Source organism: Canis lupus, chromosome 38 (assembly GCF_011100685.1).
Source record: "Canis lupus familiaris isolate Mischka breed German Shepherd chromosome 38, alternate assembly UU_Cfam_GSD_1.0, whole genome shotgun sequence".
NCBI classification, from domain to species: domain Eukaryota; kingdom Metazoa; phylum Chordata; class Mammalia; order Carnivora; family Canidae; genus Canis; species Canis lupus.
Genome location: NC_049259.1, coordinates 12,797,480 through 12,821,804, shown reverse-complemented (window position 1 = coordinate 12,821,804; position 24,325 = coordinate 12,797,480). Strand labels below are relative to the sequence as shown.

Sequence of the window (24,325 nt, the reverse complement as noted above, 5' to 3'; positions counted from 1 at the left end):
ATTCAACCAATTGGAGCCTAATCCTCAAGAAGAAATTTGCTGTCTCTCCTACTGATTATCATCCGTCTTCTTCATAATGAATATGCAGAAAGTTTATTTTTTGCAAGTGCACATACTTACATAAGTGACCAATAGGAAAAGTTAGAGTTAACCAGTGATGTTTTTTGAGCATTGTTATTTTTCCCTAAAATCAGAAGTCATTACATTTATATTGAAAATATTGAGTGGTTTGTATGAGCTTTATGCCAAACTAAGATTAGTGAGCTGTAGCCCATTACAAATGTAGAAGATTGACCATTTTTTATGAGTTAGAATAAAAAATATGATAATAATGTCTTCTCATCATCATAAAGAGAGATGATAATGACTAAATGAAATATTTATATTATCTCATTTTGTTTGATAGGTTCCATCTTCTCCCATACCAAACACTTTCTCAAGAGCAACCATAGCCTCCTGGTTAAAAAAGAAATCTTTGTAGAATTCAAGTTCTTCATATGTGTTGCTAAAGAAATCCAGTAACCCAATGTTTTACTGCCTTTAATTTCTGAAATTTGTTTTGTGTCTTAAAACAGAGCCCGGTGGTTTGGCGTGTTTTGATCAGGGCTGTGCGTAAAGATGGGTTATGTTTCAGCTTCTATATGCATAGCCTATTTGTTCCCGAGTATTGCTTTTTTGGAAAATGGGCTAATTTGTAAACAAAAATGTTTGTGTATGTTTGTGTATATGTGTGTGTATTACACATATATTCTTTGTGCTGTGTATTGCTGGCGCACATATTGAGTACACCACTTGTCTCTTCATCAACCATATTGTGAGGCTCACCCTGGCCTGTCTCCTCCCTCATGCACTACCTTGCTATTTTTGATATTATTATATACAAGCTATATCCTTCCCAGCTGGACCCTTTCCAGACTTCTGCATCTTCTTCAAGACTTCCTATATAGAGGGGATCCCTAGGTGGCGCAGCGGTTTAGCGCCTGTCTTTGGCCCAGGGCGCGATCCTGGAGACCCGGGATCGAATCCCACATCGGGCTCCCGGTGCATGGAGCCTGCTCCTCCCTCTGCCTGTGTCTCTGCCTCTCTCTCTCTCTCTCTCTCTCTGTGACTATCATAAATAAATAAAAAGTTTTTTTAAAAAAAAAAAAAAAAAAGACTTCCTATATAGAAACACTGACATATATGTCACTGCAAAGTCATAGAGGGATTGCTTTATGACACTGATGCTCTGAACATGCATGTTCAGCGGGTGGCTTGGCCCCTCAACGGCTCTGTTTGCATGACCACCGCTGTCATAAAGGATTCTGAGTTCCCAGGAACGGTTTTCAGGCAGGTGGTTGTGTCACAGTGCTTTCCTGTGAACTGAACTGTCCCCATCTTTTCCTCCGCCTCTCTCTCTCCTTCATTCCCTACACTCATCTTACTGAAGTTGGAGAAGAGAAACAAGATTTGAGGCCTGCCCAATTTGTCCTGACACAGAGAGATGCTTAGCTCAGTGGAGGCCAGCTGAGTGCCTGCCTTGACATTTCAACAAAGTGTCTGCAGGGCTGCTGGCTCACTGGCCCTTCCCTCTGCCACCGCCTGGCTCCCGGAGAGCCCTGTCTACCTTGGAGCTCCTGTCTACCTTCCTGGAGAGGGGTGACATTCCCTCGGGCTTTGTCACTCAGTGTCTTGTTAGATCTGCTGATGAAGACACTGTTTATGACTCAGCCTTGGTTTTCTGCAAGAGGTGTTTGGGTGTGCTTAGGGGGCCCGCAGAAAACATTCCTAGGGATGCTTTTATTGCTTTTATGGAGGAAAAAAAAATGCCCTATTTTCTGAACACATTGATTTGCCTTTTTTTTTTTTTTCCTTAAATGTCCAGAAAACATTTTGGATTCAGCACAAAAATGTTGCGATGGCCCAGTTTTCCTTAAATCCCTGATCTGCCAGATTGCAAACGACAGAAGTGTAACTCATCACACTGCTTCCTAGATGGGCTGGGTTTTGTCCCCAGGTCATTTTATTCCTTTTTTTTTTTTTTTTTTTTTAAATGATGATGACCAGGGGCTTTTTTGGTTGTCTCTTACTCTGACAAAGATAAGACCTTAATTTAGTTCCAATATTACATATTACAATCTAAAAACAACACCAAACAGCCTGTGTCATGGGAAAGAGTAGAATTTTAGAGCCTGAGTGAGATCAGGGCCTTGGCATAATTAATTATCCTTTCTAAGCCTTCTTGACTTACCATTAACATTTAGCAAGAGGCAGGGTTGGGAAGATGGGAACCACCTTGCAGGGCTGTTGTGAGGATTTAATGAGGTAATCTAGAAATTTAGCACAACATCTGTTATGTACGCACATAGACATGGAGCCGTGCAAACCAGCAGAGCACCTGCTATCTACTAGCCATGCAAGTTTCTTCTCTCCCGCCTCCCCTTCCTCTCTTTTTAACTTGTCTCCCTCTTTACTTCCCATTTGGGGAGAGGGGGGGAGATTCTTATGATGTCATGCATACTGTTGTTATGGGCTGATGTATGGTTAGGTTGGTTTGGGGTCAGGAATAAATAATATTATAAGTAGATGGTTGCACTCGATTATTACCACCCCTGATGGTTAGTCTCCAAGTTGCTAATTTTAGGTTCACTGATGATGTCTCATCAAGACTCATCCAAGTTTCTAGTTGAGACAGGACTTATTTTCTGTCATTCCATTTTACCTGGATGTTGTCTCGCATCCTCTGTCACACCCAGAGGATGTGACATCTCATGTTATCAGTGATCCATGCTTTAGCTTTAGGGGAAGAATTATACCCAAACATAGGGAAGTCTAAGTTTTCTGGTCAGCAAAGCTCCAAAAACTTTTGGAACATATATAAATAATTCTCTAAATTGTCCCAGAGGAACTTGTCCCTGAAAGGAGTCTCATTTCAATCTTCGAGGGCTAGTGTAGGACAATTCCCATTGGAGGGATGTTGGTGAGTAATGTCTAAGATTTCATTCAATGCTAGGGCTCTGTGACTTTTTCATTCTAAAGTAGGAATGTGCCAAACACTCCTGCTGAGCTATGAAATTAATAGATCTCATTTGTTGTCTATCCTCCTCATGTGCTGAGTTCATTATTATATTGGGGTTGGTATTACCCTGGCACCTCCAAAGTACTCAGCAATGGTTAGCTATGATTACCACTTAATGCTCCAGGTTTCTTAGGTAACCATTCTCATCTTGATTCTCTCTCCCTTGTCTATGCTCTTTGAAAACTATAGCCACAATTCCTTGTGTATTTTTACATTTTTCTTTTTTTTTTTAAAGATTTTATTTATTTATTCATGATAGAGAGGCAGAGACACAGGCAGAGGGAGAAGCAGACTCCATGCAAGGAGCCTGATGCGGAACTCAATCCCGGGACTCCAGGATCACGCCTGGGCTGAAGGCAGGTGCTAACCCGCTGAGCCACCCAGGGATCCCCATATTTTTACATTTTTCTTGTATTTCTGGAAGACATTTTAGATTCAGAGGGGTGAAGAGTTTTACAGAGACTCCCTGTCTTCTCCCACCGAGCATAGTTGAGCCCGGCCTCCTTCCTGTCCAGTCTCTGTACTGCAGGCTTCCCCACCCTGCATTGCCCAGATGAGGTACCTGCATTCCAAAACAAAGAGACACAAAACATCATGCCCCATCCATTTAATGTTTTCCATGCTACATTTTAAAAAATCGTATTCAGTTCATTTAAACTAAAAAACAGTTCATCCATTTGTCCTCCACCCCACATTTCCTATGACCACCGGTCTATTCTCCATATCTATGAGCTTTTTTTTTTTTTTTTTTTTTTTTTAAGATTCTACATGTAAGAGAAATCATGCAATATTTGTCTTTCTCTGTCCTGACTTCTTTCACTTTGTATAATCCATCCATGTTGAGATCCATCCATGTTGTTGTGAATGGTAAGATTCATTCTTTTTTATGGCTGAATTTTTTATTCTAATGTATATATTGTATATATCATACATTCATCCACCGATGGACATCTTGGTTGTTTCTATATCTTGGCTATTGTGAATAATGCTGCAATGAAGATGGATGTATCTTTTCCAGTTAGTGTGTCCTTTTTCTTCAGTGAAGACTCAGAAGTGGAATTGCTGGATCGTATGGTAGTTCCATTTCAATTTTTTAAAGAACTTCCATACTGAGTGCCATTGGCCGAACCAACTTAATATTCGCACAAGGGTTTCTCTTTGCTCCACATCTTCACCAGCTCTTATGTCTTATCTCTTTATACCTGCCATTCTAACAGGTATTAAGTGATATCTCATTGGGGTTTTGATGTGCATTTCCCTGATGATTAGTGATGTTGAGCACCTTTTTATGTACCTGCTGACCATCTGTATGTCTTCTTTGGAAAAATTTCTACTCAGAGCATTTGTCCATTTTAAAATCAGATTGGTTGCTTTATCGCTGTTGAGTTGGATGAGTTCTTTGTATATTTTAGATGTTAGCTCCTTTTTAGATATATAATTTGCATGACTTTTCTCCCATTCCACAGGTTGCCTTTTCATTTTATTGATAGTTTCCTTTGCTGTATAGAAGCTTTTTAGGTTGGTGTAGTCCTACTTGTTTATTTTTGCTTTTGCTATCATATTTAAAAAGTCCTCATGCCACCTATGGTTTCTTCTAGGAGTTTTTTAGTTTCAGGTCTTAAGTTCAAGTCTTTGATCCATTTTGAGTTAATTTTTTATTTATGGTATAAGAAGGTGCTCCAGTTTTATTCTTTCACATGTAGCTATCCAATTTTCTGAACACCAATTATTGAAGAGACTGTCTTTTCCCCATTGTTATTCTTGGCTCCTCTGTTGTAAATTACCTATGTATGTGTGGGCTTCTTTCTGGGCTTTCTCTTCCGTTCCATTGATCTGTGTGTCTGTCTTAATGATAGTATCACATTTTTAAAATTATGTTATTTTTATTTTGTTTAAAGATTTTACCTATGTAGTTTCGAGAGAGAGAGAAAGAGAGAGAGCATGGGTGGGTGCGGAGAGAGGGAGAGGGAGAAGCAGGCTCCCTGCTGACTGGGGAGCCTGATGCAGGACTCAGTGCGGGGCTTGATTCCAGGACCCTGACATCATGACCTGAGCCGAAGGCTACATTTAACTGAGTCACCCAGGTGCCCCCCAAACTTTTAAAATTATTATAACTCTGCCATAGAGTTTGAAATCAGGAAGCATGATGCCTCTGGCTTTGCTTTTTCTCAAGATTGCTTTAGGTGTTTGGGGTCTTTTGGGGTTCCACATAAATTTTAGGATTATTTGTTCTAGTTCTGTGAAGAATGTAATTGGTATTTTGATAGGGATTGCATGTGTCTGTAGATGGCTTTGGGTAGTCTGAATGTTTTAACAATATTAATTCTCCCAATCCATGAGCACAAAGTATCTTTCCATTTATTTGTATCTTCTTCAATTTCTTCCCTTTTTTTTAAGTATTTGTAATAATAATAAAAAAAACTATGTTGAATAATGGAAACAAGTCAGGATGGAAAATCCAGTTTGCAAACTAAACTATTTCTAGGAGCAGGGTATTGTGTTTTCCTGTGACTCTTGAGGACCACTCTAATATGACTACAAGACACGAACCATATCTCAAGAAAAATGTTTGAGGAGTGTTGAACCCTAACACAAAAGCAGCAACCCATTTCTCACAGTAAGTTGTGGGATGTCCAGGAGTGGCTCCCTTACCTTTGCCAGGTAAAACAATACCATTGGGCAGTGAATAGAAGCACTAGAATCTTGGAACCTTCGACTGGTTCTCTAAACCAGAAGCTTGTTTACTAATATGCATGTCGAGCCCTGACTCAAGGCCACCATGAACTTGATTGCTAATTTTCAGTGACTGATTATGGGTACCTCCAGCACGCCTTCAACCTGAAGAAGACAGAAATACCGAATTGGTTCCTTAATCAAGAAGGTGGAATTGCCAGGTTATCGCATAAGAGGGGAAGCTGCAGACGAGTTACAGAGCCCTGGACTCACCGATAGGATTCCTTTACAGGCCCACAGGTGCCCATTATGCATTCTCTCTCTACCATAGTGAGGTAAAGGCAATAACATCATTTGATGATGGGTTTATTCTCTCCAAATTTCAAGATTGAAATAGAAAGACGACACCTGAATGTAATTCCCGGGGCAGGCGAGCGCCGTCCAGCCCTCACAGGATGCACAAAAGCCAGGGAAGCTCCAAAGAAGTCTATTAGGGGATTTGTTTCGTGGAGCCCAGGGTTTCTTCCATTCGAGTTTTACCCGATACTTAATTTAACTCCTCGAGTAATATAATACACTGGGGCAGGACTAGAGTGAGGTGGTGAGGTGAATGGTACTGCAGCCTGCACATTACCCTGACCTTGCAGCTGAGTATTAATTCGAAGTAGAGGAATTAAAATTGTCTATTCTTTTGCATTGTCATGCCTCACGTTGATAAGCACAAAGAAATGTAAATAAAAAAGACCTATTTCAAAACCTCCCCGTACCACCTTTTTGTTTTATGACAAAAGACAGTTAATTAACATACTAGCAGTAAGCAGCCTTCCCAAACTCATGCTAATTATGTATTCTGTTGACCGGGACGCTAGTCATAAGGTAATTGGCTTGCAGCAACATGACATTTCAAATCATCTCTTGAAATTACATCAAAAAGCCAGCCTGTTTTGTTTTGATAGGGGAACAATCAATTTGATAAGTGGTAACACAGCTCATTGTTTCACATTAATTAGACTAATTGCTCCATGTTAGCCTCTGAAATAGACAGAACTTGGAGAAGACAAAGGCTGCGGCCTTTAGCATGCAGCGCGTGTGATGTTCCACTTGCCTGCACAGACCGTAGGCAGAAAACAGAGCTGTTATAGGAGGCAGCCTTGCGGGAGGCAGGGTGTTAACAGTAGTTTGATGTGTTATGCTTAATACACTGGCTTTCAATTATAGCATCCAGGTTCCAAGTCCCACAGAGGAAAGAAAGGACGACTCTAAAGAACTGTTTCCCAGCTAACCAGGTTTGGGGTTTGAGGGAAGTTATAACAGCCTTGCAGTTCCTCTCCTTCAAAACCCATACACTTTTATGTCCCTGCCAGGGAGGCCCCACTAACATCCCTTTGTAGTACTCTGGGCATAAATGCCTTTAAAAACAGACCGAAGGTAAACAAACAAAGCCGAAACAAAACAAAATACCAAAAGGACCCAGGAAAAAAAATAAAATAAAATAAAATAAAATAAAATAAAAATAAAAAAGGCTTTTTTTTTTTTTTTTTTTTTTTTTTTTTTTTTTTTTTCTGGGTCCCAGTGACACAACACAGTGTTTTAACGCACCGAGATGCAGGGAACTGTCATTTGGGGGAAATCTGACACTTGAGCCCTGCCAACGCCTTGCAGTTTGACAGGCCGTACCTCTGTTCATTCTCGAGACCACCAGTTGGGCCAAACTGGACGGTGTGATCTTTATGACAGCAGCACATGTCAGTCTCAGTTGGCTAGGAAGAGAATGCCCCTTGTGACCCCAGGCACGGACTCCTGATGCTCACACATAGGTTGGTGAGATCGCGTTACTGGACGGCTGATGCAATGGAACAGGGCTCCTTCCCAAGCAAAAGGCTGTCCAGGGCTTAAAAAAACCAGATGCACTGCCTCTGCCCCTCAGACGCTGTCTAGTTACCCACACACGACTTCGGATTATTGCAGGCTAACTAAAACGAACGTGCAAATCGGCGGGCGTGTGTGTGTGTGTGTGTGTGTGTGTGTGTGTGTGTGTGTGTGTGCCTCTTCCTGTCCCTACTGTTTTTATGTGTGAAGTGGGAATTAGTCTAAATATTTGATTCTGCGGTTGCAAATCACCAAATTCACTGTGGTTAGGCGGTAAATTATCTTGTTGGCTTTGGGCTGCATTTGACCTAAGAGGCAGAGTCCCAGACAGCAAGAGACTCTGCTAATTGCCACTGCAGCTCGATTCAAAGAATGGTTTGCACAGGTTCGTGGTGTGGAAAGGACTTTGGGTCTCTCACTAGTTTCTTCAGCTTCACCAAGAGTGGTGTGGTCTTTGAGCAGGAAGGACAGCAACATATAAACATAACAGTGTTTTCCTAAGATACACAGCCGCATTACACATCCCAAAATTGTAAGTATGATGTTCCTCCATTTGTAAATGCTTATGGGCTTTCATTGAAATTAGAGGGAAAAACGACGGTGAGATTTGGACCTGGCTTGGAAAATGAATTGGCAACGTTTAAACGAGATTGATTTGCTTCTGGGTACGAAGGCATCTCGGGCGGGGAAGGTGGGGGCATGCGGACATTGGTACCAAAGGGGAGCATTTCATGTCTTCTTTTTCTCCTTCCCTCAAAGGGATGATCCTTCTGCAGGAACTTCAAAGCCCAAATTTGCTCGGCAGGTTTAATTCGGTCATTTAAAAGAAAAAAAAAATCGTATGTGGTGTAGCAGAGGCGAGCAATTAAATGATTGCTCCTACAAGTTAATAAATCTTCAACAGCCTTTTAAAGAGGTACAAGGATTTGTGATGTAAGTGTGCTAATGTGCTGTTTTCCCCGTAAAATCCCAGGGTTTATTCAGAAGGTAAATGATGGGGAAGAAGAAGAAAAAAAAAAAAAAAGGACCAAGATTGAAGCCCCTTAACATTCAGCTTAAGTGCTGGTTCCACTTGCTTGAGCACAAGTTGGAAGCAGCTTTGTTAGGATTCCAGCCGGCGCCCTCGCTGTCACTACTGGTTCTTGTATAGTCAAGCCCCACTTGGAGCAGAGCAAATCTTTGCTCAGTTAAGCGAGCGTCAGTCACTGGTAAGCTTGGCTGCCGGCCCAGGGTTGTTAGGCTTTTCCATGCTACACCTGAATGAGATATTGACGAGCCATTGCTACCCAAACAGAGTTGAGAAACTGGCTAAAAAAATAAATAAATTAAATTGTCATGGGGCTGACAGAATGATTTTGAAAATGCAACTTGCACTTCCAGTGTACAAGCAGAACAAGGAGAGCGCTGCTGGCCTGCTGCGAGGCCGGTGTGCCGTTGGGTTGGTTGAATGGCTTTTCGTGCTCTCCTGACTCACCAGTGTGGATTTGGGATGGGGCTTGGGGTGGGAGGGGGGCAGGTGCTGACAGATTATAACCCCGAGTAGACCCTGCTTTGGCCTTGCTTCATTGCAATGGGCCTATCATCGACTTAACGAAAGCTTCCCAAAACAAAACGCTGGGGAAGGAATATAGTTAAGAGGCTTTGGGGTGAAGAGAAGGCTTTGACAGTAGGTAATTTCTGCTGAGCAGAAAAATTAGGATCAGAGAAAATCAGGGACAGAGTGGGGGAAAAAAAAGACATAAAGTAGGAATAGTTTTTAAGTAGGAATGGCTGGCCGAGCTATTAATCACAGAGTGCTCCGAGCCACAACAGGGCTTGTGTGAGGCCTGGTAAGACCAAAGGACAGAGGCTAAAGACTCTACAAAAGCCCCCACCTCGCCCCACGTGTGTGGGAGGGGTGACCTGTTCACATTGGCTTAAAAAAAAAAAAGATATAAAAACCCAAGGAGTTTTGGTAAATATTTAGAGTCTTTGTTTTTTTACTGTTGAGTCAATGTTGTGTTGTGATCATGGCAATGCTTGTTCTCCTAAAAAGTGGAAAAGCTGAATTTGACCCTTGGCAAACTGGTAGAGGGGGGAAGAGGTTCGGGGAGGGGAGAGCCCTCCGATGAACCTCTGAATGCTCTGGCAAGCCTTTGTCTCCAAAAACTATTAATTGGAGGTTTGCTGGGAGAAATCGGAAATTACTATAGGTTCTAAAGGTTTAATAACTTCTTTTAAAATAGATTCCGGGCTCTTGTAAGCGTGCATGTGCTATTTTAATGCATAATTTCTCATGGAAATTATGTGATTTCTCCTCCTAGCTGTGTCTGTATTGAAAAAAAGGACAGTTCGGAGCGTGCTGGCATTTTGCTCCCTCCACATCCAGCTCCCATTCCTACTAGAGGTAGGTGCTTGGGGGGACTCGGTGGGGTGGCGTGACTGGCATGGGGATCGGTGGCCCTTCCCGCTTCAATCTTTGACTCATGTCCAAAGCACACACCTGACTCCAGGACTCTGGACCATTGGGGCTCAGCCAAAGCCCAACCCCCCCCATAGCAAAGAAATCCAAACACGCATTGACAGGTCAGCACCGAGGCAGGGCCACAGGCACAGAGGGAGATCTTCAACATCCCGAGCACCACCTTGCCCTCCAGCAGTTTACTCTCTTTGGTTTCAGGATCTGTAAGTGGGGGGTAGTAACATCTATGTCACAGGGTTGCTGGAAAAACATTAAGTGGAAGTAAAGCTCCTGGCCTGGTGCTTCGTAGAAGCATGTATTAAGTGCTTTGTGGCAGGTCCTTTGAGAAATGCGGGTTGTTTGTAGTAATTTTTTTTTTAAGATTTTATTTATTTATTCATGAGAGACACACAGAGAGAGACAGAGACACAAGCAGAGGGAGAAGAAGGCTCCATGCAGGGAGCCTGATGCAGGACTCCATCCCAGGACCCCAGGATCACGCCCTGAGCCAAAGGTGGACAGAAGTTCAACCTCTAAGCCACTCGGGTGTCCCTATTTGTCTGTAGTATTAAAGAAGAGGTGTAGACACTTGAAATTGTCTTCTAGTACACGCAGGGCCAGATGCATGGGTGCGTGGTCACCTGTGTGGCCACATAGACCCCTCTGCTCTGAAGGGCCCCACACTGGGTTTAATGTTCTGCTGTCCCCTTCTGCACATTCTTAATATTTTTTGAACAGGGAGCCCTACATTTCCATTTTGAATTGGGCCCCACAAACTGTCATTTGACTCTGCCTGCAATTTTTTTTTTCTTTCTAGTGATACCTTTTATGGAATATTTTAAATTAGCATTTGACACTATCAGTCAACTGCTATCTAACTGCTCAGTTAATTCTTCTTTTTTTTTTTTTTTTCTTTTGTGCTGCTGTGACCTCCTCTCATGAATACCTGGCTCGCTCCACCCACCCTGCAGTTCTCCATGAGCAGTATTTAGTTAGCATCCCTACAGCTGAGTTCCTCTGCTCCCTAAGCAGAAAGACCCCTTCCTCGCCAGCACCCCCACGTCCCCACAGCGTCCTGGTGTACACCCAGTCTAACACTCCCCTTCTCAGTGCCCTGGACAGTAAGCTCGTTCAAGGGAAGACGCTTCCTCTTTTTGCAACCTGCTGCCTCCCACCATTCTGACTCATAGTTGGTATTGACACAACAAGTGAACGAACAAACCGATTACCAGAGCTTCCAAGAGCACAACGGACTCCTTGTCCTCTCACCTTTAAAAAATTATTTTTTTCTGCTTTCCTTTGGCAAAGTAGTTTTAGAGCAATGGATGCCTCACGTACATACAATAGGGACCAAATGGAAAAACAAGTTCAGGATTGCCTCTGAGGTAGAAACCAGCTCCTAAACAAGAATCAGTGGGCAATTGAGTGGCTATCATTGGACACCACCCAGTCGAGAAAATGAAATGCTTTTTTGTAACTCCTGTTCTGTTGGATGGTATATGAAAACCCTGAAACTCTTGTTCCAAGGTCTTAAAGCATGTTTCTTCGGCACAGGGGTTTAGAAGCCTTTTAACACCTGGGCCCACAAGACAAAGGGGAACCTGTATAGGGATGGGTTCGATGGTGGGCAGAGCTAGGAGTCAGTAAATTTTGTTGAAATCAAATGCTAAAAAAAAAAAAAAAAAAGAAAAGAAAAGAAAAAAAAAAGAAATCAGCTGCTACATTTTGTGAGCACATGCAGTTTTCTGAGGAGAAAGTCTCTGGCTTTCATGAGATCCTCAAAGGAGCCTCTGGACCAAAAGTAATTAAAGACCCCTGCTTTGGTATTTCAATTTGAGAAAATGATGTTTCTTTCTTATTAAAATAGAATACTGTCTATAATGACTTGTCATTATTAAAGGGATGCTTTCCTGACTTTTGACAGCCCCCTCACACATATACCCAGGCCAGTTAATCAACTGTAATTTTGAAAAAGTGTTTCTTAAATGGTCTCAAGTTGATTGAAGTACTTGCACTTGCTCTTCAAAGTTGTCCGCATTGCTTTCCTCCTTTTCTCTCCAGCCCACCTTCCTCCTGCTTTGGCCGGTTTTTCAGTGTTTCGAGGGGCACCAGGAAAGGGGAGTTCAGAAAGCTTGTGTGCCATTGGCTACTGGGTGGTGCATTTCTTTTGTTGTTCTGGGTTGTTTTTAGAATTCATATCATTGATGTGCTTGGGGCATTGGTGACAAGATGTTAATGGTTTCCTGACTGGGCAGACAGCTGTGTTGAGAGGTGTTAAGTTTTCAGTAAATTCATCTGTTTTATTAGTTCAAATTTACCTGCAATGTTTAGCTCATTTACAACTGAATTTGTGGTCTATTTTTTTTTTTCACCTTTAGCAGCTTTTGTTTCTTTCCTTTGTTTTCATGTAATTTCATTTGAAAAGTACGGAGATTCCTCCTTCCTTCCCTCCCCCCCCCCAAATAAGTTAGGGTGTCTTTACCTACAATAAACAAGGGTTTGGGAGGGTGCCCCTTCCTCAAGACCATGACGTGGTTCTAGGGCTACAGAAGTGATAATCCCCAATTACTAAAAATGGAATATTTGCAGTTATCATTGCAGATAAGTTCACCCAGTTTAATGGAAAGTTCTGGCATGGCATGGTTCTGTTTTGCTCCTCCTGGTTTGTGTTTGTGCTGAAGATGTGAGCTGTGCCAGAGGCGGGTAGAAGCAAAAGTTAGCCTCTTGATTGAGACGTTGCAAACTTCTCATTGATATAAAAACCTCAGTGTGATACTATATACCAATGTTCTTGGCTCTTTTTGTTGTTAAATATTGCCCATTTCCTCCTCCACTGAATTCTTGTTTGTCCTTCTACAGTCTGAATTAAGAAATCATTCATAACTTCTATGGACTAGTCTTCAGTTTGCTTATGTATGGATTCCCTCCCTTGCCTCCCTGTGTGAATTGGAAGCTCCTGGAAGACAAGGTCCCTCCTCCTTGTACCTGCCCATAAATCCTGGTGTGATGCCAGACCCACTGTTAATGCTTTTAAGTCCTCGCTGATTCAGTGATTACAACGGCCTCCTTCTATCCTGAGTAATCAAATCGGCCATTTAAGCTGTGATTCTGCAGACTTTGGCTGTGACTTTGGATTAAGCTCCTCGAGGCCGATTCCTTCCTGAAATACTTTCTAAGCATGGCAGAAACAGCAAGGTAGAGTCACTGGGTAATGGGGAGGAATGCTAGGCCAAGTTATGCTAATCCTGAATACGAAATATTTAGGATTGAAAACTCAGTTTCTGGCCGCCTAGGTGGCTCAGTTGACTGAGCATCTACCTTCAGCTCAGGTCATGATCTCAGGGTCCTGGGATTGAGCCCTGTATCAGGCTCCCTGCTCAGCAGAGGAGTCTGCTTCTCCTTCTCCCTCTGCCCCTCCCTCCTGCTCGTGCTCTCTGGCTCTCTCTCAAAATAAATAGAAATAAAATCTTAAAGAAAAAAAAAGAAAGAAAAAAATCAGTTTCATATTTCTCAAAATTACTCACAGCACTTTTTGTGCCCATTGTCAGTTTTGTTTTTTTTTGTTTTTGTTTTTGTTTTTTTATTTTTGGAAAAGGAGTGGGTATAGTGGTATAGGTTACAGAAGATACATAACATTTACTGAGTGATCTCTTGGGGAACACCATACTTAGGAGCTTATAGTCCTCTTGGACTAGCAAAGGATAATGGCTAAGAATATTAACCATTTAGGGCCAGAAAGGTATTGGAAATTATATAGCCATGCCTCCTCATTTTGTCAGTGAGGGGGTCAATTCCTCAGCTAATTTAGGTACTCTGTTCAAGAACATACGAGTAATATTATTAATAGCAAAATTACTATAAGCCGACACTTGTTTAAGTGCCTTGTGCTTATTAATTCATTACCTCATAATAGCTTCATGAGGTAGGTTTATGTTTATTTTTCTTTTGTAGATGAAGAAACTGATGTACAAAAAGATTAGATCAGTCACCCAAGATCTGATGTTTCTGGCTATCTCCAAAATCCATTTTTCTCCATCTCTACTGTCCCTGCATTAGGCCAAACTACCACTGCCTCCTATCTGGACTTCTTAGAGGGGCCTCCTCGCTGGTCATCCTGCATCCATTCTCACCACCTAGATAGATTCGGCCCTTGGAGGGCTTCATTTGAGACTCCAATCTGTGTGTGGTACTGCATTGCTGTCAGTGGCCACACATTGCTTGTAGGACTGTAGGAGGCAGCCCTTCCTGGTTTTCAGAAGCCCCTCTCATGCTCGCTCCCCTGCCTGTGATACTGGAGCACTTTCCCTATGCTCCCTCATGTGTCAGAACCTTGGCAGGTACCATATCTTGTACCCATTTTTCATGGTCTTACTTCTGCCCACCATTCAGATCCTACCTCAAAGGTCGCCACCTCAGGGAAACCTTCTCTGACTCCTTAGCTAAACCAAAAGCCACTATTTACAAGTCTTTGAGCCCTCAGGGACTGTATGGATTTGACTTAACATTGTGTTCCTAAAGCCAATACAATAGTTTCCCCATATTCACAGAAAATACATTTCAAGACCCTCAGTGAGTACCTGAAGCCACAGATAGTTCCAAACTCTATATATACTGTTTTTTTTTCTTATACAGACATACCTATGATAAAGCTTAATTCATAAATTAGCACAGTAGGAGATTAATAACAATAATAATGAAATAGAACAACTATAACAATAGACTGTAATAAAGTTCTATGAATATAGTCTCTCTCACTCTTTTGAAATACCTCGTTGATTGCACTCATCCTTCTCGTGTTGATGTGAGATGATGAAATGCCTACCTGATAAGTGGGGTGAATGATGTAGGCATTGTGATGAAGTGTTAGGCTACTGTTGACCTTCTTTCTGACAATTCTTCAGAAGGAGGACCATCTGCTTTCAGACTGCAGGTGACCATGGGTAACTGAAACCAGAGGGAGCCAAACCAAGGATGAAGGTGGGGCCCCCTGTACAGTGCTGAGTGCATAGCTGACAATCAGCATTTGTCAAAGTGGGGAAGGAAAGGAGGAAGAAAGCCCTAAAGTGCTAGGAGTAATTCATTCTTGCCTTAGTCAAAAGAGTCAGGGCTTGGAGTTACGGTATCTGACCTGATTCTCACTGTACTGCTCACTTATTGGGAAAATGCATAAAATGGGAGCAAGGCATCTCTACATCAAGACTGATGCAGAGAAGAATTCCAGGTAATCTCTGTGGATCCTCTGCCCTGAAGGAAGAGGAGCACAGCTCCCTACCTCAGGAGTGTGGGCTCTGCATAGTGACTTCTTTCTCAAAAGTAGTGTGGAAAGAGGCATGGGAAAGAGTAACTTCACAGTGGATCTCTGCCAGGTGGATCAAGGTCAGGTTATCAACAGTGATAAGCCATGTTCATAGTATGTACCTTTGATATGATGTGATGAAAACACTTTACCTCTGAGGTCTTTCATCCCCAAGCCCATAACCCCAGTCTAATCATGAGAGAAACAGCAAACAAATCTCAAATTTACAAAATACCTGGCCAGTAACTCCTCAAACTGTCAAGGTCATCCAGAAACAAGGAAAGTCTGAGGAACTGTTATAATCAAGAAGGGCCGAAAAAGACAACAGCTAAATGTAATGGGATATCCTGGAAGAGATTCTGGAACAGAAAGGGGGTAGATAAAAATTTAGGAAATATGAATATTAAGTATGGAGTTAGTTTTGTCACTAGTAATACATCGATATTGCTTTATTAGTTGTGACAAATGTAACTCACCAACCTAAGATGTTACCAGTAGGAAAAACTGGGTGGGAAATATATGGATGGGAGTTCTCTTTTGCTATCTTTACAACTTTCCTGCAAATTTAAAATTATCCTAAAATAAAAGGTTTATTTTTTTTTTAAAGTCATGCTGAGCTTTTGACATTGGATGACTGGGCAAATTAGTGGTGTAAAATAGCAGGGGGTCAACCACAAAGTCACGGCTCTGAGCGTTTGGAAGTCGGTTGTGTTGAGGGGGCTGGTGGTGAAACTAAGCTTCAGTGTTGAGGAGATGCCACATGCTGAGGAAGAGGGGGTTCCACAGAAGGTTAGGCAGGGAAAAGAAGGACGGGACATTGGATTGGAGCTAGAAGAGACAGTAGAGGCCAGTGAAGGATTTTTCAGGATTTGAAAAGATGTGTATTAATCCATAGGAGAAGAAATTACTCAAATGCTTGTTTTATTCCTATTTAAGAGTGAGGATGAAATAAGTGATAGATGCATGGTTAGGGCTGTGGATGGGTTGGCTTTACTCTACGGTGATTTTGTAAGCCAATATTTTCACTTGAGAGAATCTCCAAATATTGGCATCTGTACGTCTTTTCTTTAGAACCTTCCATTTCTCATGAAGAGAGTCATCTGATGCCCCACCCCAGGGATATACAACTGCCTAGGGCGTTCTGGGAGTCCAGTGGGGAAGAGGGTGGGGTGGAATAGAGGCTTTCCTACAATTCCCTCATTTCCAGTAAGGGGTTTTGAGGCCACCTCTTCTTCCCGGACACCCCCCGCTCCTGGTATTGTGGTCCTTAGGATTTCTCTAGCTCGGTTTCTCCAAAGACAAAGCGAGGAGGAAGAGTGGATGCTGTGCTTTGTAAGGAGTAAGTAGAGGGTATGAAGGACAGACTTTCAGCCAGCCCCACCTGATTTTAGCTGCGTGCCTTACCCCTGCCTTACACCAACGCCTGAGACCCAGTGCCCTTGATTCCTGAGCTTTTAGGGTGAAGAGTCCTGCATCTTGTTGTCCCACTTTGCTTGTGTTTACAGTTCACTTCCTGCGCGTCTCTTGACGAGATATTGCTCTACACTCTATGTTTCGACTTTGTGTATCGTGGTTCAGGTTTGGTATGTCTCCTATTTGCATCAAAAATGGAGAATATGAAAAAAAATCGGGACTATGTTTCTGTTCCTCCTTGGTGTTTTATTGATACTTTCTGAGATGAAAGTGACAGAAGAGTCTTTATGTTTTTATGATCAAAATTTCAGAAGTCAACATTTAAAATCACCACTGTTTTCTTATATACATGTGTTCATGTTTTTTAAATATGTGTTTAAATTTAATGTATTACATAGTCTGAGTCTGATTATTTTAGTGAAAAGCAGAATGTAATTGAGGAACAGAACTGTCAAGTTTATTTTTCCAAGGAGTGTGTTGGTTTATGGTTTAGTTTTTAGGGCGTATTACCTTATGCCTTTGGGGTAGTCTTCACATTTTTTGAGAAGTAAGCAGTCTTTGTCAAGTGATGGAAGAATCAAAGCTTGTTTTATTGAATGGTGGTTAACTGAACCTGAAGCCCTTTCTTGTACTACTCTCATTTGTTTTTTTTTTTCTCTTTTAATATTTTAGTAATTTTTTTAATGGCAAAAAAAAAAAAAAAAGATTCTACTCTTGCCTCCTTGAGCTGCATTGATGTGTCAGCTAGTTAAGGGTGGAGGAAAGAAAGCCAGCTTTTCCTGAGTCTTTTCTTTCCTGGTAGAAGGAGAAGGCTGGAGATTACCCAGATTTGTGATCCCTAAAGATACAGCTCATGTAATCCAGGGAAATTATTTCCCAGTGAAATGTTGTCCTTTTCATTCATGCAATTTGAACTTTCTTTTGGTAAAACTTCAAGTGTGCTGAGCAAACCTTTGCTTTCTACTTTTCTACTCAGTGAACCCTTTCTACTATGCTCTGGAGTAATAATCCCAATAAGTCTCTCCCAGAGGAGATTATTGTCTAGGAAAAGGGGCTTAGTCAGTGGGGGAAAGAAAAATGTTGCCCTGTTAGTAAATGTCAGCTCAAACAAACACATCTCCTAAGAGATTTCCAAATGGATGCATCTTCATTTCTCAACATCATAATGGGATTATTTTACCCCTTCCTGTAACCTGTGTTTTCCCAGTAGGAATGTATTAGAATATGGGGGTGGGTGGACCTGGAGAGATGCTTCTACCATGAAGTATCTATCAGAATAGACCCTTACTCTGTGGAATACAGTTACCTACCTACAGAAGTGGGGAAGGTGTTTGGTCCCTGATTCTCCCTAAGCTGCCAAGTTAACAAGGGGATACTCACCGTTAGGAATATTCTCCCTAGATCTTATTGAGTATTACCCTACTGTCCCCTAAAACCCAAGACCTACAGCAGTTTATTTCTCTTAACTTACGTCAGCCTTTAATCTTTCCCATCATGCTGTCATGGCTTAGCTGGTGAGGCCAAGTTTTAGTTTGTAATCATGAATGCTTATAAGGCAGGAGGCCAAGGCTTCCTAAATTGCTCACTGAGCCTCATTGTAAATTTATATTGAACTCTTAATGGTGGGAGCATTAAAAAAATTGGAGCTTTTGAAAGGTGATCTCATTTCAGATTTTTTTTCTCTTCTATATTCTCTGGTTTAAACCACATTATTAAAAAAAAATTCCTTCGTTAAGCAGAAGTCTGGATGTGTAATTGTCATTGAATTTACTTTAATGATAAAAACAGGAAGGAGATGATCATCATTCAGAAAACAGTTATTGGATCTGCTATGTCCTTAGGCACTCTGCTGAACCTCAAGATGAATAAGATATGGCTCCTATTCTCAAGTCAGTTAAAGACTAGAAGAAAAATAAAACCAAACCAAAAACTCTGTAGCACCTATTAGTAGGTATTCTGCTGCGTAACAAATGACCTGAAAACCTACTGGCTGAAAATAGCAAATTATCTGTTCTTTTCCCCAGTTTCTGAAAATGAGGAGTGTGGGGGCAGATTAGTTGGCTAGTCCTGGCCCAGGATCTCTCAAGAGCGTGCACTCAAGGTGTTGGCCAAGAGGGACGTCACCTGAAGGCTTGATGGGGCTAGAGGATCTGCCTCCATGTTCAGTCACATGGTTGCTGGCTGGAGGGTCTTGGTTTCTTACCACATGGGCCTCTCCCTGTGGCTGTTTGCAACATGGCAGCTGGCTTTCCCCAAAGCTTGTGATCAGAGAGAGAAGAAAAAGGACAAAACAGAAGCTGCAGTGTTTGTTGATAACTCAGTCTCTGCAGTGACATTCAGCACTCCTACTATATTCTGTTGGCCACACGGACCGACCCTGGTACAATATAGGAGAAGCCTATGCATGGGTATGAATATAAGAGGGGGGTGCTCACTGGGGGACAGCTTGGAGGCTTGCCACCACAGTCTTCCATCCAAATACTGACCTGCTCAGTTTCCAAGATTAGCAATGAAGAAGCATGATCAAAAAGATCTAGTGATGTCAGCCAGCACCCTGGGAAGAAAAGGGCAGTAAAATTTAGAGATGGGGTGGCAGACATGGAGGATAGATATGGGCCAGCCAAAGGGACAGTGACCTCCAGTATCAGCCTAGGAAATCTGCTGTATAGAAATTCTGAGTGTCAGACATGATCCTGATTTTGCAAAGAAAGAGATTGAAGATTACTGATCATATTCCTATCAGCAGCAGATGAAGAGTGATTCTCTTTCACTAAGCGATCATGGCGCTTTATGAAAATTGAAATGGGAGCAGCATTTAAAAGGGGATAGACTGTATTTGAATGAGTCCGCGCTATGGCTCTTACAGTGTGGAATCAAAATTAACCACAGCTAAGCAGGTTTTTCTTTGTGTACCACTCTATTTATCAAAATGATGCAGTGTTTGTTGTAAGAATATCTAAGAAAAAATTTTGTCAGTGAAATAACAAAATTATTTCTTATTTGGACTGAAGCATCATGTTCTACTGCTTAGTGCTCTTCTTAATGATAGAATTATTTTACACAAAGAAGTTTACTAAATAGCATTTATTCAATCTGAGAAAATACAGCAAAGTCCTCTATGCATTTTTCTTGTTGCTCTATCACAACTTTACTTCAAATATGTTAAGAGATACCTAAGCAGGTCCAATTTTTACCTCCCCTTGCTTCTGTATGTTTGTTTTTGAGGCATGATTGAGGGCTATATATATCTGAGGCAGCTTCTTTTCCCCTGGCCTTCCCCTGCTTTAACCTGGCAAAAACCTTGGGAATATATAGAGAGTAATAGCTAGAGGGAGAAGAAGAAATTACATCGGTATTACTTTCTAGTACTATACTTATGTTCAGACTCACTTCCGATCCTTGCTTAATTTAGGACTAGATCTAGGGAAATGGCCAGATATAGGACATAATATGAAATGAGATATTTAGCAAATCATGCATGGATGTCACAGACATAATAAATAACACTGGCAACACATACTACTTGTCCTTGTGCATGTGCCTCGGTGGGTCCTTTTGGTCTAATATTATTAAAATAATTCCATTTTAAATTTGATATTTAGATATATATGCTGCTGGTAAGGTGCACCGTTTATAGCAATGCCAGGAAAACTTGAGTTTTGAGCTTTAAATTTTTCATGTGTTTCTTATACTCGGAACAGAAAAGAAAATCTAGTTGACAGCAATGGCACTAACTGTGATTTTTTTTTAAGATTTTATTTATTTATTCATGAGACACACACACACACACACACACAGAGGCAGAGACACAGGCAGAGAGAGAAGCAGACTCCATGCAGGGAGCCCGATGTGGGACTCGATCCCAGGACTCCAGGATCAGGCCCTGGGCTGAAGGCAGGTGCCAAACTGCTGAGCCACTCAGGGATCCCCCAATTTGTTTTTTTTTTTTTTGATTGGGGAAAAAAAAAAAAAAGCAAGGGCTGGGTTCTTGGTCATGCGTTTTAGCAAGGTGTGTAATAGAGTACCTAGGCCTAAATTTCCTCCTCTGTAAAGCTATGTAGAACACCTAGCTGATTTATCAGGGTTCTTCTAACTCTAAAGTTTTATCAAAGACTTCTTTGTCTGACTATCTTTTGAATATGTGTAATTTTTATGTACCAATAGTATCCTAAAACTGATTTGCTTGTAAAATAAGTACAAGTTTACAAATCATCCATAACAAAAAGTTTCTTTATAAAAAGTGAATTTCTAGATTGCTCTTTTTTAAATTGTTTTTTAAAGATTTTTATTTATTTATTTATTCATAGAGACATACACACACACACAGAGGCAGAGACACAGGCAGAGGGAGAAGCAGGCTCCATGCAGGGAGCCTGACGTGGGACTCGATCCTGGGCCTCCAGGATCACACCCCAGGCTGCAGGCAGCGCTAAACCGCTGCACCACAGGGGTTGCCCTGCTCTTATAAATACATCTTAGAATGTCTTTCTCTGGATCTATGGCTCCAGTGTATTGATCACAAGGGCACATGTCTGAGAAATTAAAGTGATGGTTTTATAAGTTACCTTTTCAAAGATCAAATTATTCGCCGTTACGCTGTTCTCTGTAATACTAAGTTAACCATTTATGCTGCTTCCTCTTTAAGAATGCTTTCAGCTGCAAGTAGCTGAAATGCCAATCAATGTTGGTTTAAAAATAAGCATTGAATTATTCCATACTATGGGAAGCTTAGAGATAGGGACTTCCAGGTTTGTTCAACGGCTCTGCAGCATTGAGATTCTGAACTGGCATCTCTGATTCTCTTGGCCTTTCCATTAAGATCACAGTTGTCTCAAGCAAATAACTGTCCTCAGCCACCCATGGGTAAGGAGGACAAAATTACTCCCACTACTTCTAAAGACTAATCAGAGTTCATTATCCTAGTGTTCATCTCTCTTACCTTCTATAATCTGGCCCCCAAATTTATTTTCCAGCCTAATTTCCCCATTATCCTTCTATTAGATCCCTCTATTTCAAAGTGTCTTCTACTATCCTTTGAAAGATGCACTATTTTTAATTTTACACCATTGCTTTGTTTTTTTTAAGATTTTATTTAATTATTTATTCATGAGAGAGAGAGAGAGAGAGGCAGAGACACAGGCAGAGGGAGAAGCAGGCACCACGCAGGGAGCCTGATGTGGGACTCGATCCCGGGTCTTCAGGATCAGGCCCTGGACTGAAGGTAGTGCTAAACCACTGAGCCACCCAGGCTGCCCCTACACCATGCTTTTTTTCCATCCTTGTATATCTTCTGTGCAAGTTAAAATCCTATCAAAACGTTACTAAGATTCATCTCAAGATCTTCTCTTTTATCTTTTCTAATCACTCCATCTTCTCTGGAAGGAATGGTTCTTTCCTTTGAGTCCTTATATCGGTTTATATTTTATTTTTGTCAAACAGCATTTTATAGGGTGACTTACATCCATATTCCACTTGATAAAATAAGGCAAATATGATCTTGTTCACTTTACACGTGGAGAACAGGCTCAAAAGAGTTTGAGTGACTTTCCAAAGTATCTATAACCAAATGTTGGAGTCAGGACCTCAGTGAGTCTGGAGTAATGTATTTCTGTAACGGACATTCTCCAAAATAGCGTGGAACAAAGAATAGAAATGTTTATTCCTCTCTCCTGTGAAAGACTACAGTGAAGGCTCTAGGTTGACAGGTGGCTCTGCCCCTCAGAAGTGTTGAGGAGCTCAGGCAATACACAGTCTCCAAGGTTTTAGTGGCCTTGGTTGTTCTGGCCAAGGAAAGGGGAAAAGAGAAAAATCCAGGTGCAGATATTTTCTCACAAGTGAGGTAGAAACTGCACTTTTGCTCAGAATTCATTGGCAAGAGCTTAGTCATGTGGTCTACCAGGTGCTAGACTGGGAATTGCATGCTGGCTTTGGGTCCAGGAACCAGGGAAGAGCACAAGCCTTGTCTGTCACAGACCAGGAATGCAGATCTCAGACTTCCAAATCTGGCTCAAGTTTGTGTTATTTATTATTGCATAATAAATATTATTATTATGGGAAAGCCGCAATGGAGGGAATTCTGGTGGAGGACACCATGCTTGCAGTGCATGAATCTCTCCGTGAATTGCCACAATTAAAGCCTGCAGAGGAGGGGATCCCCTTAGTCCTCCTGGGCCACTCACATCCCATTTTTAAAAGTCTGAACAGCAGTTTTCTTTTATAGACACAAAGAAATAGCACACCAGACATTGTGCACTTCCCCAGTGGCTGACCTTTCGGGAGTAGCAGATCTGACATGTTCTGTTCCATTCCATTGATTGTACCGTTCCTAAACTCCCACCACTATGATCTAGGCGTGCTATGTGCTATCACTGCTTCAAGCATGCAGCAAAACATGCAAAATGTTATGATTTGTTGCCATGCTGACAGTGTCAACTTAACTACGGCTGACAAACAGTTTTTAAATAGAACATGTCAGTTCATTACAGTATTTTCCATCTGTGTTTTTTTTTTTTCCTTTCCCACACTTAACACTGAACATTTGAATGCCACCCCAAAGGTTTAGTTTACACTTCCAGTCGGTTACATTAATGACTTGTTAAAACCATATTTTGGAAATGAGCAAAACAATAAACAGTGTTTAAAAAAAAAGGAGACCCTCCTCTTGCTGGAGAAGGCATTTTTGAGTTGTTTGGTTTGTACTGCTTCGCATTCTTTGCTTTCTCCAGCTCTGATTCGGTATTGCCACCGAAACTAGCTCTTCCCCCTCTGACTCTGAGCAAAATTCCAATGAAGTTCAGGTGGCCTGCTGCATGAGATAGGGGCCTGCACCACTGTACCCTACCACGGTGACATCTAGAATATTGGCCACCGTAATGACTCACCTCGCCAGCTCTTGACATTTTGCTGATAGTGCAAAGTGCATTCTTCTTTCTACACCTACCCTCTCAACACCCACCTGCTCAGTTATGCCCCTTCCCCTTCCTCTTGCTACTTACTGAACAGAGAGTCTGACATTGCCCATTAGTAACTTTTAATGTCAAAACCACTTTTAAGTGCCTTAATTGTGTTTTAAATGATGTCTTGGGTCTGTGCACTTATAATGAAAATATAGGGTGACAATGTAAGTCTTAAAAGTCTCTTCCTGTGATGGTTCAATTTTGCTAGCTTTTGTGTCATTACAGATTTTTAAATTCTAAAGAAATTTGATTTCTTTTTTACAAAAAAGTATTGTTAATACTCTCCTTGTTATTCCGGGCGCTGAAGGTATTCCTTGCTGGTTTTCGTAGTTTAGGCTTTGGCTGCAAATGTTTGGACATCAGCTCAGAACATCGTCTCCGAGGGAACACTTTGCAAGTGTTATCTCCTTGTTCACAGGAACCCAGGGTGGACCTAGTGGAGAATTGTTTAGTGATAGAAACTGAAATAGCAATAAAAAGAAGGATGGCCAAATTATGTAAAATCAGAGTGCATGAATAATTCAGTGCTCGCTTGAGTGCGATTTTTATTTTTATTGTTAAATAATACTAGCATTTCCATGAACGAATAACACACAGACTAACCAACTGGTAAGCTTTTT

At 41.5% G+C, this 24,325-nt stretch overlaps 1 protein-coding gene across 26 annotated transcripts in view; it reads left to right on the top strand.

The window, feature by feature from the left end:
• Positions 1–24,325, top strand: part of ESRRG (estrogen related receptor gamma) — a 615,477-nt gene that overhangs the window by 310,768 nt on the left and 280,384 nt on the right. For 17 of the 26 annotated variants that reach the window (XM_038586131.1, XM_038586130.1, XM_038586132.1 and 14 more), the window contains one exon: positions 9,904–9,986. The exons of the other annotated variants lie outside the window; for them this stretch is intronic. The gene's annotated coding sequence lies outside the window, so the exon portion shown is untranslated. The remainder of the gene's footprint in view (positions 1–9,903; positions 9,987–24,325) is intronic. 26 annotated transcript variants of the gene reach the window in all.